At 42.3% G+C, this 16250-nt stretch overlaps 1 protein-coding gene across 2 annotated transcripts in view; it reads right to left on the bottom strand.

Annotated features, from left to right (window-relative positions):
• LYPD6 (LY6/PLAUR domain containing 6) overlaps positions 1 to 16250 on the bottom strand; it is a 116661-nt gene that overhangs the window by 39151 nt on the left and 61260 nt on the right. The window contains exon 2 of one of the 2 annotated variants that reach the window (XM_053918652.2): positions 4436 to 4693. The exons of the other annotated variant lie outside the window; for it this stretch is intronic. The gene's annotated coding sequence lies outside the window, so the exon portion shown is untranslated. The remainder of the gene's footprint in view (positions 1 to 4435; positions 4694 to 16250) is intronic. 2 annotated transcript variants of the gene reach the window in all.

Below are 16250 nucleotides of genomic sequence, written 5' to 3'. Positions count from 1 at the left end.
TCCACAGTCAGGGTACACACTGTACAAGAATCAATGAGTACATAAATAAGTGGAACAAGTCAATGTTTCTCTCTCTCTGTCTCTCTCTCTCCTCCCTCCCCTTCTTCTCTCTCTAAAATCAATAAATAAAATTTTAAAGAAAGAAAGGGCCAAGGTTTTCAAATTTGCTGCACATTATAATCGCCTGGGATCCTACCAGACTACTGGCGCTGGCTCTCACCCATTACAACCCCAGTGGAATGGAGTGTGGCTTTGGAACTGGCACTCTTAAAACCCTCAGGCTGATTTTAATTTGCAGCAAAGTTTGAGAAACTTTATCATGCTTCTGTAAGTTGCTGGGGGGAGGAAACAGCCCCACAATGCATCCTGTTCATCCACAGGTGCCAGCAAATCCCACTGTAAAGCTCCCTGTAGCACTCAGCAGTGCGCCATAGCTGGACTGCTATGCACTCCACTGCGGTCAGTGTAATTTATCCTGCTGGGTCTCCTCTGTCCATCCTTCCTGGGCTCCTCAGGTCATTTGGAGAAAGAAAGTGGGCCGGCCATGACCTATGGGGTGTCTAACCTGTGGCCCACGGGCAGCATGCAGCCCAGGATGGCTGTGAATGCGACCCAACACAAATTATAAGTTTACTTAGAACATTATCAGACATTTTTGTGATTATGTGTCACAATGTATTTAAAGTGTGGCCCAAGACAACTCTTCTTCCAGTGTGGCACAGAGACACCAAAAGGTTGTGTCCCACTTGGTTTTTACAAGACTCTGGCTCTAAACCTGGCAAAATTTTCCTGGCTTCTTTGCTAATAACTTCCCAAAGTGGTTTTCAACCTCTTAATGAAGAGATTGTCCCTGCTGCCCTTGAAATGCTCCAGGGTGAAGTGTACTCCAGCTTTTTAACTTAGCACACTGAATTTTTACAACAAAAGAAAAAAACAATGTCTTGAGGCCTCTCCAGGGACAAGTGCCCGTGCACAGCCATTACTCAGAAGGTAGGTGGAGAGATGGGTGAGTTTTCGAGAAAGGAAACAAAATATGCCAACAATTTCAGAGACAGGATGGAGTGTTAGGAAGAGAATGACTTTTGCAGCCTGGAGCTTAAGCTCTACTACACAGTTGTGTGAACTTGAGTAACAAAACTCCCTGAGGTTCAGTCTCCTCTTCTGCACCGACACATGGAGCTGCCTTCAATCCATTGGGACCCCCCCACACCAACATTTCCACTGCGAGTGACTGTGATTATGAAGCTGAGCCTTGATTATTAAGTGGCCCGACCTCTTTAGAGGTGGCCAGTTTTCCATCTTCTCTGACTTTCTAGTCATGCGTTCTGATATTATTCATAGAAGAAAAGCAGGGCTGAGAGTTAGGCTAAAGGAACAAATATAAGGAATGTGGTCAGGGGAAAAATGAGAAAGGCAGTAATACATTCAGCCCGATTTCACTCTGTGAAGTTAGGATAATGTAGTTCCAATACCAACACTATGCACTTTACGCAGCTGGATTGCCCTGCCGTGTCTTCTTCGTGTGGGTTGGGAAACAAAACTCATCATATATTGTTGAGAATGATCCAACAAGAGGCGATGGAACTGGACCAAAGACACTGAGAGGGTTGGGACTTGACACAGGATGACTGGTTGCCCCAGCTCCTGTTTCCACTCTTACAGGGATCTGCAGCTTCCAGCCAGCCTGTGTGTGCACAGGAGGTTTGTGAGTAGTGACGATAAACACTATAATGATTCTAGGTACACGAGGCAGCGAAATCGAGGGTCTAAGCCAGCACTGGACAGTCGGCCTTTCTGCAAGGATGGAAATGTTCTGTACTGGTGCCATCCAATGGGGGAGCCCCTAGCTACACGTAGCTATTGAGCAACTGAAATGTGTGACTGAGGAACTGAATTTAATTTTATTTAATTTTACTTTATACTAAATAACTACACTTGGACAGTGGCTGCAGTGTTGGAAAGTGCTGTTCTAAATTAATGATAAATAAATGGCAAACAGTCACTTAAAGTTGTGATTTCAAAACCAATTAAAGCTAGGGGGAAATAGAGTGATTATTATGCAGCTAAAGATCAACACATCACTGTCAATTAAATCAAATCAGAAAATAGCACACAGTGGCTTCTATGGAAGGCATCCTTGGCCTGATTACTGGCATGGGGCAAAAGGTGAAAAATAAAGAAATAAAATAGACCTACGTGTCATAATTTCAGGAGCACCACAAAGAACCACTCTACCCACACCACTATTTTGATTTTAGTTGATGGCTGAAAATGTTAGCTTATTATGTGACAAGAATGGTTCTATATGCTTTATATTTGATTCTGTCAATTATCTGATCCAGAAAGAATTTTTCAGCCCAATTTTATAGACGCGTAAACTAAGGGAGAACAGCGATAAGTCAGTTGCCCCAAAGTCACCTGGGTAGAAAGTGTGAGAGTGGACATTGGAATTTTGGTGGCCTGGCGTCAGAGCCTAGACTTCAAAGGGCCCTCAGTAATTTAGAAGGCATGGTGAATGAAAGAGCTGCCTTTGAGAGGCGGCTGTCTTGCTCAATGTATCCTGGACATATAAGACTGTGTCACTTTAGGGGAAAGTGGTCATTTCAGCTTTAGGAAATATAAAGGAAGCATGTGAGCGCTGGTACTGAGTGAAGAGGTTGGAGAGACCGAAGCAAACATGGAAACAGGTGCTCCAGAAGACTCACTTTGCCAACCACCCATCTCCCCGAGCCTTCTCTAAACTTATTGGTTTCTTTCCAAGTCATTAAAGTCAATGGCAAAAGTGCAGGTGGAGATGTGACAAATAGTGCAAGTCTTGGGAGAACTAAAGGAAAGAAGCGTTTCCATTGTATGCTGGGAGTTGGTCTCTGTCTGGCTCTGTTTGCTTTAACAGTGGAATCTTATGCTTACAGATCAAAGTGTAATTCCAAGGGGCTATGCCCCTCTATTTCAATCCCCTATTATTACCCATTTCAAGTGGTTCCAAATTTTTATTTTCTAAATGATGCTGTGAGTAGCATCCTTGCTACTTTATAACATGGTCTATTCCCATGATTTTCTTAAAATTAACTCCTAGACGTGGGGAAAGGGAGGGAAAGGACTCTGGCTCGCACTGGGTGGACCGGGAAGAACACTGAGGGTTCCCCTTCCGTGCATTTGTGTCACAGCATGAGGAAAGAATTTCTCAGAATTCAGTCATTCTCTGTTTGCAATCAATAGGGAGACAAAAGTAGCTCTCTTGGTCCTCTTCTATAGTGTTTAATGAAGCCAAAATGATCAAGTCACAGTGAAACCAGGAAACATCTGAGTTTCCCATGACTTAGTACAACCCATCTCCGCTCATTACAGGACTTGCGATCAAGGATTATCTTTTCCAATCTTCATTTATACAGAAGTTCAGCATTTCCCACTAATAGCTCATGCTGTAATATGGCAAAAAGATCATAAAGTCCAAATTAATTATCGGGCTAGTTGAAAAAAACTCATTCATTTAATAAATAGTTATGCATCTAATTTATATTGGTACTGTTCTAGGTTCTGGGGTTAGAGAGCAAACAAAAGAGATGAAAACAATATTTGATATTCTGGCTCAATATATTTCTGGTTAATCCCAGCTCAGTATTTCTGGAAGAACAAATTGATTCTACATGACTAATATTGGTGTTTCGTTCTAGATTCAGCTGATTAAATGCAGCTCATTAACACTGTTGGTTCAGCAAAGTTCAAGTTTCTTTTAGGGGTACTGCCCTTGGGGACTCTTTACTCTAAAATGCAACAGCAAAAATGTGAACGCATGAAAACATATTTTGGTTACTCAGCAGATGCCAAAACTTCAGAACTGTTCTGGACAGTTTTTCCCTCCTGACATGCAATTCCCCTGATTTTCCTGATCCTGCTTTTAAAATATTTTTCCAGTCAGTCCCGCCTTCTTCATCGTGCCTATGGTCAGAACTTTAGTTCAGGTTCTTAATTTAGCTTGGACTATTGCAATGGCTTCTAACCTGGTCAGCCTGCCTCTATTTCCTTTTCCCCCTAATCTTTGTGTCTTACAGTTTTCAAAAAACAAAGATCTAATCTCATAACTCTACAGTCAGAAACTGAATGGTTCCCGCCGATCGATCATAGGACACACTTCCAAAATCTTCATCGGCAAAGACAAGACGGGATGGAGATGTATCAGGCTCCAGCGGGACAATCTAACAATGGGCCCCTGGGGTTCCAGAGCAAGGCCACACCATCCACAGGAGACAGGTACACCCTCTTTGAAAAACAGCCCCTGGCATTTTACTGAGTCCTGTTAAAGACAGAATGTTCATGTAATAACAAGTGATCCTGCACCCAGAACTGCCCATTCGGAACCTACTATGGGTCCTCTTGGCCCTGTCCCATCCTAAAGCGCAACAGAGCCATAGCCAGCACCACTGGAATACCTTACCCACAGGCACGGGTCCTGCACAGCTCCGCACCTGGCCCAGACCGACTTCACAGAAAGGAGCTGCAGCACTGGGCTCAACACGCTGTTGTGTCACAGGTCGCACCAGCCAGAAGCAGCTGGCCTCACCAAGTGCTGGGATGGCCTTCTGCAGGTGCAGCTGCGGCCCCAGCTCGGAGGCAGTACTCTGAAATGCAGGGGTGCTATCCTTCAGGATGCAGCTTGTGCCTTTGATCAGAATCCTTCACATGGGGCTGCGTCCTGAATAGGAAGAATACATGTGTCCAAAAACCAAGAGGAAGAAGCAGGAGTGGCCCCACTGTCATCACCCCCAATGACCCATCAGAGGAGTCTGTGCTTCCCGCCCAGGCAACACTGAGCTCTGTAAAGCTGGATGTCCTGGTCTCCAAGAGAACACACTCTTGCCAAAGGACGTGGCAAAGGTTCTGTTGAACTACAGATTTCAGCTTCTACCAGGGTACCCTGGACCCTGTGTCCAAGAACCAACAGAACACCTTACTTGCAGACATAACTGGACCTAATTAAGAGGAAGAGGTAGGCCTGCTTTTATACAGCGAAGGAAGGCAGAAATCCATATGAAACCTGGGTGATCCACATGGGTGCTTCCTGGTACTCCCTTCCCTTGCTGTGACTGTGAACAGACACTTGCAGTAATCCCAGCCTGTGAACGGCATGATTATCAAGGTCCCAGACACCCCCTCCCCTCTCAGGAAAACTGGTCCACAGGAACCATGGAGGTTCTGCTCTTTGAACTTGTATGGAGAAAGTCTGTGTGGCACAAGGGCAGACTGTAGTAGCCATGAGAACAAGCCTCAGGATTTCCGATTGTGGGGAGCACAATTAACCTATGGCCCAACGTACTGTGCTCCAAAATCTATCACCACATTCATGCTGAGGCTACACTTCCAAAAGGCTGATGGGTCCCAGCCAGTGACTGAGCATGCCAGGACGCTAAAGCAGGCTCATTCAGGGAAGATATGCTACTCCTGTGATGGGTGACTTTGGGTCAAGGATTCTCCTTCTTCCTCGCTAAATGTTATTGGAATTACGCTACAGTCAAAGACCCTTCTATGCAAACTATCTCCCTCCCCCCATCCTGCATTGCAGGCTGACGGTCTCCCAGCCTCCCCAGTTCTATCCCAATTTCCATCATAGATGGGCAACAAGTGTCTTGCACATCTAATCCTGTCTCAGCATCTGCTTCACATTTCTCTGAGCCTTCCTCTACCATTTCTCAAGGCTCATCCCCTCCTTCCTCCCAGCCACCCCCCACCTGCTGAGTGTTCCCCAGACAGCACACTAAAGGGAATACTCTTTCTGCATCAAGCCCAGGAAAATCTATACCACTCCCTCTGTCTCCAAGGCCGTCCCCACTCTGCTTTCTCTCTAGCTTTGATGGGCAGGCTAAGTGCCGGCCTGGCGGGATGTCACTACCTCTGTTTTTGCATGAACACGTTGAGGGGACCTGCCCGACTGTGAAGCACAAACTGTTCCATGTCCTACAACTAGTTGTGGGGTTCCGTGTGTTTATCCCCTGGGGCATGTGTCCCACAAAGTGTCTTTCCCACCAGACAGTGATCGAGTCGAGAGTGTGTCGTTTATAGGGAATAGCCACTATGCAGCTCTAGCTGAATGCTGCCATGAGGGCTAAGGAGGGGAGATCTGTCGAGTTTTTAGGAAACCTCAGAAATCCAAGTTTTTATTGTGAAGTTGCTGCATTTTAAATGTTATAAACTGATTCAAAATTAAAACAAAATCCAACAGGAGGGCACACAAAGCATGCTGACTTGTGTCTACCACTCTAAATACTTCAGTGTCCTTGACCGTGACCACCAGGGAACACAGGCTGCAGGGCTGAGTCCTGGAGGCTCTGCCCATGGCGAGCCCTCTAAGAGGCTGTGCTGCTCGCTCTTTTAAGAGACTGAATCATTATATTTTGAATTCCGTCCTCTCAGTTCATAGGGCATTTCATCCCCCATGCTACTGCAGACTGTATTAACCTCACCAAAGCGGCAGCAATCCATTATCTTCTTCAACAAATATTTACTGAGGCCCTAACGTGGGCCAAGCCCTGTGCTAAGCAGGGAGATTCAGGTGTGAATAAGAGCTGGCCCTTAGCCTCAAGAAAATCATAATTTATTAGGAAAGATAGAAATCTAAAAAATACAACATTACGTTATTTGAGAAGTAGGTTTTATGGATACCGTCATTCTCTAACAATAAATGGAGACCCTCCTCTACATAGTGAAGATATAACTGGTCACCCCTCGGCTCCTGTCCCCAGCTTAGGCACATCTGCACTAACCTGGTCTGAAGCGCGCTGTTATCATGCTTTCAGGTGTGGTTTGTGGATGGAGGCCAGCATGACAGTGGACTTAGCATTTGTTCCAATCCAAATACCTCTTCCTTTCACAACCCCCCACCCCCGGCCAAGTCAACCAAGCCAACAATCAAATTGCAAATCAATTGCCTGGTACCGTTCGGGCAGATATGTGAACTTCACTTTCCTAATGACCCTGGCCAACACTTTAAAACACACAAATTGGAACTGCTCTGTGTCAGTGAGTACTGGGAGAATTTTAACTACTGGATTAAAAGGCCAATCAATTGGTAATTCCCCAGGGGAAGCCCTAATGCCAGGGAATAGATTGACTGTTAACTGATTTCAAGAACAAATGGAAAGTACAAATCTCAGAGAAATGAGGTGGGAAAGGAGAATGAAATAAGTGGGAGATGAACAACTGAAAGAATCAGGGTACAGAAACTATAGTCTGTAAGTCTATAAGACAGAAAGATGGAAGCCTTTTATCTAATACTTTTGTCTAATCGAGTTTCATTTTTCTTAATACATAAGACAATTTGGGCTGGTTTAGTCTCTTCATCTATTTTCCTGCATAATATTGTGATCAATGATAAGGTAGAAAATGTATCCAGGAACTCACATCCTTGGTCTCCTCTTTCCCCACCCCAGTCCCACCTGGGCAGGCGAAGGCATCCTGGCAAGGACGGGCGGTAAGCTCAGGGCTCCTGAGTGATGAGGAGCATTGCAGGACCCGGCTGGAGAGGCCTAAACGTCCTCAATGTGCCTTGTGTGAGGATAAAAGCAACGGCTGGTGATACTTAAAGACCTGTTAATCCTTTGTAACACCAGGGAGAAGGAAATATGCAAGCCACAGGAGAGATTTTCTGAGATGAGGATAACATTGTGAAAAACAATAGAAATGCAGGGGAAATTCAAAATACCAGAAACCTAGCAAAATATTGTTACTATGATTGGTCTTAAAATATAGCTCAGGGCTTCCTGGCCCAAAAGGCAAGAACATGGGGAGCATGATGAGTTAAGGATTATAGAAGAAACAAATTTAATTGGCATATAATTCTCAAATAGAAATTCTCCTGGAAATATTTATTTTGTCTTCTATTTTTGTTCCCAGTACAAAAGCCAGTTTGCATCCTAAGATGAGATGACTTTTTATATATAATTTTTAGGATAAAAGAGGGAAAAAGTGGACAGAACATTTTGGCTCCCAATTACAATAGTGACCACAATGCAATATTGAGTACTTAGTTCTTGTTAACTCCATAAAGACAGGCAAACACTGCCGGTGTGAGGGACCTCTCCTGTACATTGTGCTCATGATGCTCATGGACCACACTCCCAACCTGGCCGAGACGCTCATTAAAGAAACAGACTCAATAAGTCTAACATGGGACCCGAAAACAAAAGAAAAACCAGCCTCTCTGTTGATTCTAAGGATTTCCAGGTATGAAAACCTGAGAATTAGTTCATTAAAAACATGGATAAACATCACCTTTAAGCACCAACTCACAAAAGAAAAGAAATAAAATTAGCTGATAAATCTTTTAAAAATGCTCAACCTTATCAGAGTTAAAGAAAGGCAAATAAAAACAATGATTCAAAACAATGTAACTTGTTCATCTATAAACCTGGGAACATCGTGTTGATTTGATAATACCCTATGGTAATGATTGTGATGGTAAGGAGACGATTTCATTTAATGAGGTAAATCAGTTTATCATTTTTGAAAGGTACATGTAATTGCGTAGTTACCTAGCAGATCGACTTTTTTAATGTGTGTGCTCTTTAATCCAAATTTCACTTCCAACACTTGACCTAGCAGATACATTTCAAAAGTGTGCCAAGCTACTGCAGGCAAGAATGTCCATAATGACCCAAATATCTAGAAATAGGAGGTAGGTTTAGAAGTTAAAGTACAACCACACAAAGGAATATTGTGTAGCTTTCAAAAAGAAAGATACATACAATGTACTATAAAGAAAAAAAGCAATATGCTACTGTCTAGTACATTTCTTAGTTAAATACTCCTATTGCCAATCCCTAAGTGAGTGAGTTAATTTATTTCAAACTATATCCTATCCACACCGCCAACCCACTTACTAGAAAATGGGTTTGAGAAGGCCTATGCTAAAAAAAAAATGCATAGTCAGGATGTTAAATAAAAGAAGCAAATAAAATTCCTGGAAGGAAAGGGGAAATTAAAAAGCCCAGGCAAACGCATTGACTGTCACCGAGCAGTCAGCACAGCTCCAAGCATCCTGGAGGGAAAGGCAAATATGGACACACGCCGGGTGCTTCCACTCTCACCGTCTGGGAAGCGGTGTCTTGCCTCTTGATCAGAAGACATCATTTTTTTAAACCTGTTGCTGAAATCTAAGGGACATGATTCAAGACACTCTGAAAACACCTTGATTCGACCCTGCATCAGAGCCAGTCAGAAAAGTTGTAAAAACACAGAGTGCTGGGCCCACTCCGAGTTCCCAGGGTTTCTAACAGGTTCCTGAGTGATGGTGATGCTGCTGGTTTGGGACCACACTCGGGGACACTGGGATCTTAGACCAACCATTCGTTCATTAACCCTTAATGGTCAATGACTTCATCAGTACTTCTGCCTGAAGATCTGGAGACTCTTCACGTAAGCGTTGCAGTAAAACAATGAAATGTAACCCGGTGAAATCATTTACAAAGCTAAAGAGGCCCAAATATATCTTTCTCACGATATAATCAGAAAATAAAGATGGACTTTGAGAATAGCCAGGTATAAAGGTAGGGCACATGCCTTGGCCCTTCTTAATACAGATGCATCCCACACGACCTGGCCCTGATAGGGCGGAGACAGCAGCTGATAATGCAAATTCATGAAACACCAGCGGCGTGCCCTAACAATGGCCTCATTTTACCCACGCAGGAGGTCAGTCTCCTACCAACATCCCAAACACATTATATTTCAACCTCACTATCAAGACTCAAATGACATTTACACAATCTGAACTCTTTTTTTTCCTTTTGATATGGGAAATAGAGGATTAACTGTACCAAGAATTAACATAGGACCTTTCTCCCAGACCGGTAACAGTTTTCAAAATACTTTTCAGACAAACAACCTCATTGGTCTTCCAGGATCCCTGGGTGGTAAGCTGCACCTTTGTCACAGCACCAAAGTCCTACATCTGAGACCACTGTCTCTCATCCCTACTTGGTCCCAGGTTGTCCCACTCTCAGTGCCCTAAGAAGTAACTGGTGTGTTTAATGACTGCACCCGATATAGGTCACACACACACACACACACAACTACACTGGCACCCACACCCAAGTAAACTGTCACCAGAATGTTTTACAAGAGTAAAAACACCTAAAAAAATATCCAACAGATGCACTTACAAATGGATACACTGTACCTCGAAAAGGGGGAAAAGGAAAAAAAATTTACAAAAACGAAAAGTGGTCTGAGATGCCTAAATTTCATTAAGTTGAACGAGTTTTCAACAGTTCAACAAACTTTTAAATAAGCACCTACTGTGTGCCAAGTACTATTTTAGGAGATGGGAGTAAGGTGCAAAACCTATTATGATGCCACTTGTAGATGTAATGAGGTGGCATTTATATAAAACAGGTAGTTCTGGATGACGTGGATTAAGTGTTAACTGTATGTTTGGCTAAAGGGTGCCATCAACACTCACAGAACAGCCACTCCACTCCTTTTGGAGCCCCCAGGGCCTTTCCTGGAGGAGAAGACAGATGGAGACCTCACAGATGATCAGGACTCAGCTGGAATGAAGACTGATGAGTATGGGGAAGGATCTGCGCTAGGCTGATGGTTGTATATCCAAAACCCTATCGCTCCTTCTTTGTTACAAACAGAAGTTCAATTTCATTCAGGGTGGTATTGTCCTGACTCAGAATATACTTCCTGGAACCCCTCACAGCCCCAGCAAGCATGTGACACATTCCTGGCTAAGGACATGCAGTGGAAGCCACAGTAGGGCTTCTAGGAAAGCCATTGGCTCACATTTGGTTTTTGCTTTCCCTTCTTTGCCCCTCACCCTTTTTTCTGCCTGAAATACACATGGATTCCCAGAAGCATGCCTGTCATTTTGGAGAGCATGAGGAGTGATAACATGGAACAAGACTGTTCTCTTGGAGATATTGCATCTGCCAGACTGCTTACCTCCAGTCTTCTTGTGGCTGAGAAAAACAAATCCCTCTTTAGTTCAACTCCTGGGGTGAGGAAGCACCCAGATGTATGCAAAACAGAGACCAATCTCATACACGTAGACGGAAGTATCTATGCATTACTATTTATCTATTTTGTTTGTTTGCATACTCTGTGGAAGGCCCCAAATCTTACAGCAAATGCCACCCACCCATTCACTACACGCTGAATCCTTCGCTTATCAAAACATTAAATTAAGACTGCTCTGATACTTCTAAACAATATTTTTAATTAAATAGCAAATGCTATTAATAACCATGTTACCAGAAAGTTTAAATATATTTAATCAGGAGCTAATAAAATAAGACTACAATAAAAAATTCACATGAATACATAATCCCAGGGTTTAAACAAAATTGGTTTAAACAAAATTTGTTCCTCCTCTCATCCTTCAGAAAAAGAACTATGAAGTACCACACATCAATCACACACGTGCACACACACACATGTGCGTGCCCACACACGGCCTTTTGTCGTTTCCGTACACACCGTCAGTAGTCTCAAGCACTGATGTTGCTCTCCGTTTGTCACATAAACAGGGACTGAGAAATACAATGGGCAGAAAACCATGCAAGAGGTTTCAAATCTGTTTCTTTGTTACCCCAGTAATACTGTTAATAGCCAGTTACCCCTTGAGAGTGGAGCAAACAGCAATAAATGCTCAGGCAGAGGACAATGCTGCTGCAGCCGCCTGCTGCAGGGACAGATCACCGAATGTTCTTGCAGGTATAAAAGCATCAGGTCATTGTCCTGGGACTTCACTGCCGGCTCCACAGGGCCCTCCTCAGCTGGGAACGGCCAGGAGGCGTGGGGCAGGTATGCTCCTGCCCTGGCTCCCGCCCTGACTGGCCACCCCCCCTCAGGCCTGTGCGGCCTTCCGCAGCTGACCTGCGTCAGTGATTCTGAGACTGAGGGGTTCGGTTGGCCAATAAAATTCTACTTGAAAATAAAAAACTGAGGCCCAATAAAGCTTTGCCAATGTTGCTTTCTTCTTTAAGAAGACATAGAAATAAAGCAACAACAAAAGTCAAAAGCCAAAATAGACATAATGTCCCAGCCATCCTTTATTGTGGAAATTTATCCTTTTATGATGAAAGATTTCTATTCTACATATTTTGGAAGTGTGGGACTGTCCTCTAAGTCTCTTTACATCCTGCTAATGCTATGATCCTTTATTTATTTATAGGTTTTTCCTCTGTATTTGACACATCTTTTCCACTTGGTATTTCAGGCCAGTAGTTCACCCAAACAGTCCTAATATCCCATAGATTCTTGACCTTTTGGGGGTCATGGTTCTGTTCAGCAGTCCCCTGAAACCTATAGACTCTTTCTCAAAATAATACTTTTAAATGCATAAAATGAAATACATGAGATTACAAAGAAAAGCAATTACATTTAAGTACCAATATCAAAATACTAAGATACACAAACTCATGATATAGCAGCAATATATATGTTTCTTTATTGCCTTAAATGTCAAGCTCTAGTGGTGACACTAATGACCACAATTTCAAGCAGTGATGAGCATAAATGATATTGCAAGATATCTGCAATAATTCTGTTATATGCAAATATTTTTGATTTCTGTTGATGACAAAGTCCCAGGTATTGCAATACTCTTGGGGTTTCATTAGAAGATAAAGAAAATTAAAAAAGCATTTTCCTTCCAAATTAAATGTTATGTTCTCCAATAATTCAGAAACAGAAAATTTCCACACTTCCCTAACGCCACTACTTGATTTTTTATAGCCCATTCCATTCCCCATCACACTGCATAACTGCATCACACGTGACGCGTCAGTTTGACGTATGGGCAAGTGTCCATAAAAAAGAAGTCACCTTCTCACCCCGGCCCCCCAGCCATCCCGCTGCCCCCTGCCCAGAGTCAATCACTGTCACCAGTTTCTTGGCCAATTTTGCCATTTATCAAATGTTTCACTTAAAAAGCATTTTGTTTAAATTATATAAAACTTTCTCCCGCAATGGAATTACTTTACACTTTTTAAAAACTTACTGTCTTTCTCCTCCATCCCTTTCAGCCAGCACCACTTATCTTCTGCCACTTACTCTCTGATGGCTGGGCCCCCTCATCTTGGCTTTCATGGCTTAATTCTTACTTTCTTCACCCTCTGAGCTCAGGTCAAGCTACAGGGAGTTTGAACAGCAACAACTCCAAGAGCTTGGGGCAGGTCCAGCTGGCTGGCTGGCTGCCCTCCCCTGAGGTCTGCAGGAAAACCTCCCCGCACCACGCCAGCCTCCTCAGCAGCAAAGGAAAATGTTCTGATAAGAAGGAAGCAGCCGCCCTCTGAAGCCCCAGCCAGCGGGAGGGAGCTCGGTCAGGGCTTCAGGGCGGCTGTAAGACAAAGCAAACCACACACGCACACACAGCCATCTTCTGCCCTCCCATCATGTCATAAAGTAAAGGACAATCTCCCAAAACTGGAACATTAAAACCTCCTGACGAAAGGGTAAATCCTCCCAAGAAAAGGCAGTTGACATACCATAATCACACATATAAAAAGAACACGCAGAGAAAAAGAAACAGATGGAGCAGAGACAAACACTGAAGAAATAATGGAGGGAAATTTCCCTACTTTGCAGAATGGCTTCGGTTGGCAGGGGAAAGAGCTTGTCCAGTTCCAGGTCAAGAATGATGGTAAAAGACACATATCCGGTACTTGTTGAATAGAGAAAAGCTGTCATTTTTACACGTTTATCTGGTAATCACTCATTTACTATATTCCCTCTTTAATTCTAGTTACCTTTTTTCTTAACATAGTCTCCTAGGCTTTCTAAAAGTTATCATCAACACAAAGAGGATAACTTATCTTTTCATTTTCAATATTCACTTTCTTTTCTGGTCTTATGTTTTCTAGTACCTCCAAAAGTCTATTAAAAAGTGGTAATAGTTGTCATTTCTAATTTTAATGAGAAATCTTGGAAGCTTCTAGACAAAAGAAAGAAGTTCCCTATAAAGAAAAGAGAATTCACCTGGAATCAGACTTCATCTGCATACTACCGAGAGAAAAGAACGTCATTCCCAGAATTCTGTACCCACATGAGGCATCACTCAGCTTTCAGAGGAAAAGGAAATATTGAAGGTAATTTAATAACAACAACAGTTCCGTTAATACTTATATAGGACTCGTATTCAGTGCCCAATTCTATTCTAAGTATTTCACTTACTGTGATTGTTTGTCTATAAAAGTGGCCGCAATGAATTCCTTCCCTTCCTTTGCATTCACCCCATTCCTCCAACCCAATCGGGAGTCTAGTCTCCCATCTCATAGAAGGGGGAACTGTCGCTGCACCAGTTCTAAGCCAAGATACTGTGAAGAGTGTCAGTCTTCTGCTTTCGGAGCCCTACTTCCCATGCAGAAACCCAGGCCACTCCGAGGGAGAGAGAGGCTACATGAAGGAGAGCTGAGACACGTGGGTGAAAAAGCCCTCATGGACATCCAGCCCAGCTGAACCTTCGGAGGATTCCAGCCCCTGCTGCTATGCTGGCTCCAACCACAGGAATTGCCCGGCTGAGCTCAACCAACCCACAGAATGTAAGCGATAATAGGAGATTGTTGTTTACATTGCTATTTTGATAGGTAGATAGATAGACAGACAGATAGATAGACAGATAACCGGAATGCTTATCCTGACTCATTTAATCATCACAATACTGCTAAGAAGCAGTGATTATTACTGTTCCCATTTTACGGATAAGGAGACCTGGGCCCCAGAGAAGTTAAATAACTTTGCCAAGGTTATACAGCTGGAAAGAAAGTCCTTGAGAAATGCAAAGATTCAAAAATAAATAAACCTCATGCTTCATATTTTAAAAATATTGGGAAAGACTCTAAGTCCAATACAACAAAAATGAATCAGAGTAGACTTCAAGGTAGAGGAAGGGGGAAAAAGAGGGGAAAAAACAGTGGTGAGAAGTGTATCATATAAATGTATTGTGAAATCTAAATGGCTAATGATACCATTACTGAGAACATATAAACTAAACATTAAAGATTTATAAAATAAGAGACAAACTGCAAGGGTAAAATAATAGTACAGAATGAAAGAAAACCTAGGAGCTGGAAAAGAGCGAGGCTGGAGTCCGAAGAGGGAAAAGGAAGCAAAAGCATTCTAAAGATGTAAATTAATAAAACTGACTTGACTCATAGAAAGTTGAATAGACCAATTACCATAGAAGAGATTGGGAAAGTGGTTAAATTTCTACCATTAAAAAAAAAGGAGCAGAAACTGATGGTTTTACCGTGATGTACATATAACTTATAAAGAATAGTATTAAGTTACTCAAAACTACAGAAATATAGAGAAAGCCCCTAAATCCATTTTATAAAATAGTTTAGCCTTAAAACCAAAACTGATAAAGACAGTCCAACAAAAGAAAACTGCAGAGCAATCCCACTTGTAAATATTTGCAAAAATCGAAATAAAATATTAGCAAGTAAAATACAAAAGTAGCGGAAGTGAATATTGCCAATGATCAAGCAGAGTTTACGCCAGAAACGCAGTTTCCACACCAGCAAGTCCATTAACATCACTCATGATAGCAACGAACGCACAGAGGAAGCACGCTTGGCTACATCATCAGGCTCTTAAAAAGCGTTTGGTGAAATTCTACAGCCATTTTTAATAAAACTGCAAGTAAAATATACAAAGAAAGAAACCTCTTGAATGTGAAAATATCTATTTTTGAAAATCAATTGCAAACATCACATCAAACAATCAAATGCCAGGAATAAGATGGGATGCCTGCTATTATCATCACTATTCAATAGAGAATTTAAGAAAATAATTAAAATAAATTGAGTGAAAAGATAAAAAATTCCCTTTTAAATGCTAATGTTCTGCTTATATACCCCCAAATTTTATACCTGTTTAAAAAAAAAAAAAAAAAACTAGAATCAGTGAAGGAGTTTGATCAGGTGACTGGAAAATTTTAGAGCTTTCTTCCACATTTGTGATGAAAATTCTAAAAACATAATAGCATTATGCTATCATCAAGCATCAAAATGAAAATAAAAAATATATAAATTCAAATTTTATACACACATTTAATACAATCCAATTAAAGTCGATATAATAAAATTTTAGACAAGATTAAATGTCTGAAATTGGCAAGAAGCTTTTGAAAAAGAATGAGGAGTGGACCATTCCAGACTTAAGTCCATCAGAATCAAAACAGGGCATGAGAATGAGTAACAGAACAGACAAGAGAGCCGAGCGATGCACCCTAGAATCGCTTCTGGAGT

The sequence above is a fragment of the Desmodus rotundus genome, chromosome 2, assembly GCF_022682495.2.
Source record: "Desmodus rotundus isolate HL8 chromosome 2, HLdesRot8A.1, whole genome shotgun sequence".
Lineage (NCBI taxonomy): Eukaryota > Metazoa > Chordata > Mammalia > Chiroptera > Phyllostomidae > Desmodus > Desmodus rotundus.
This window is presented reverse-complemented; position numbering and strand designations above follow the sequence as displayed.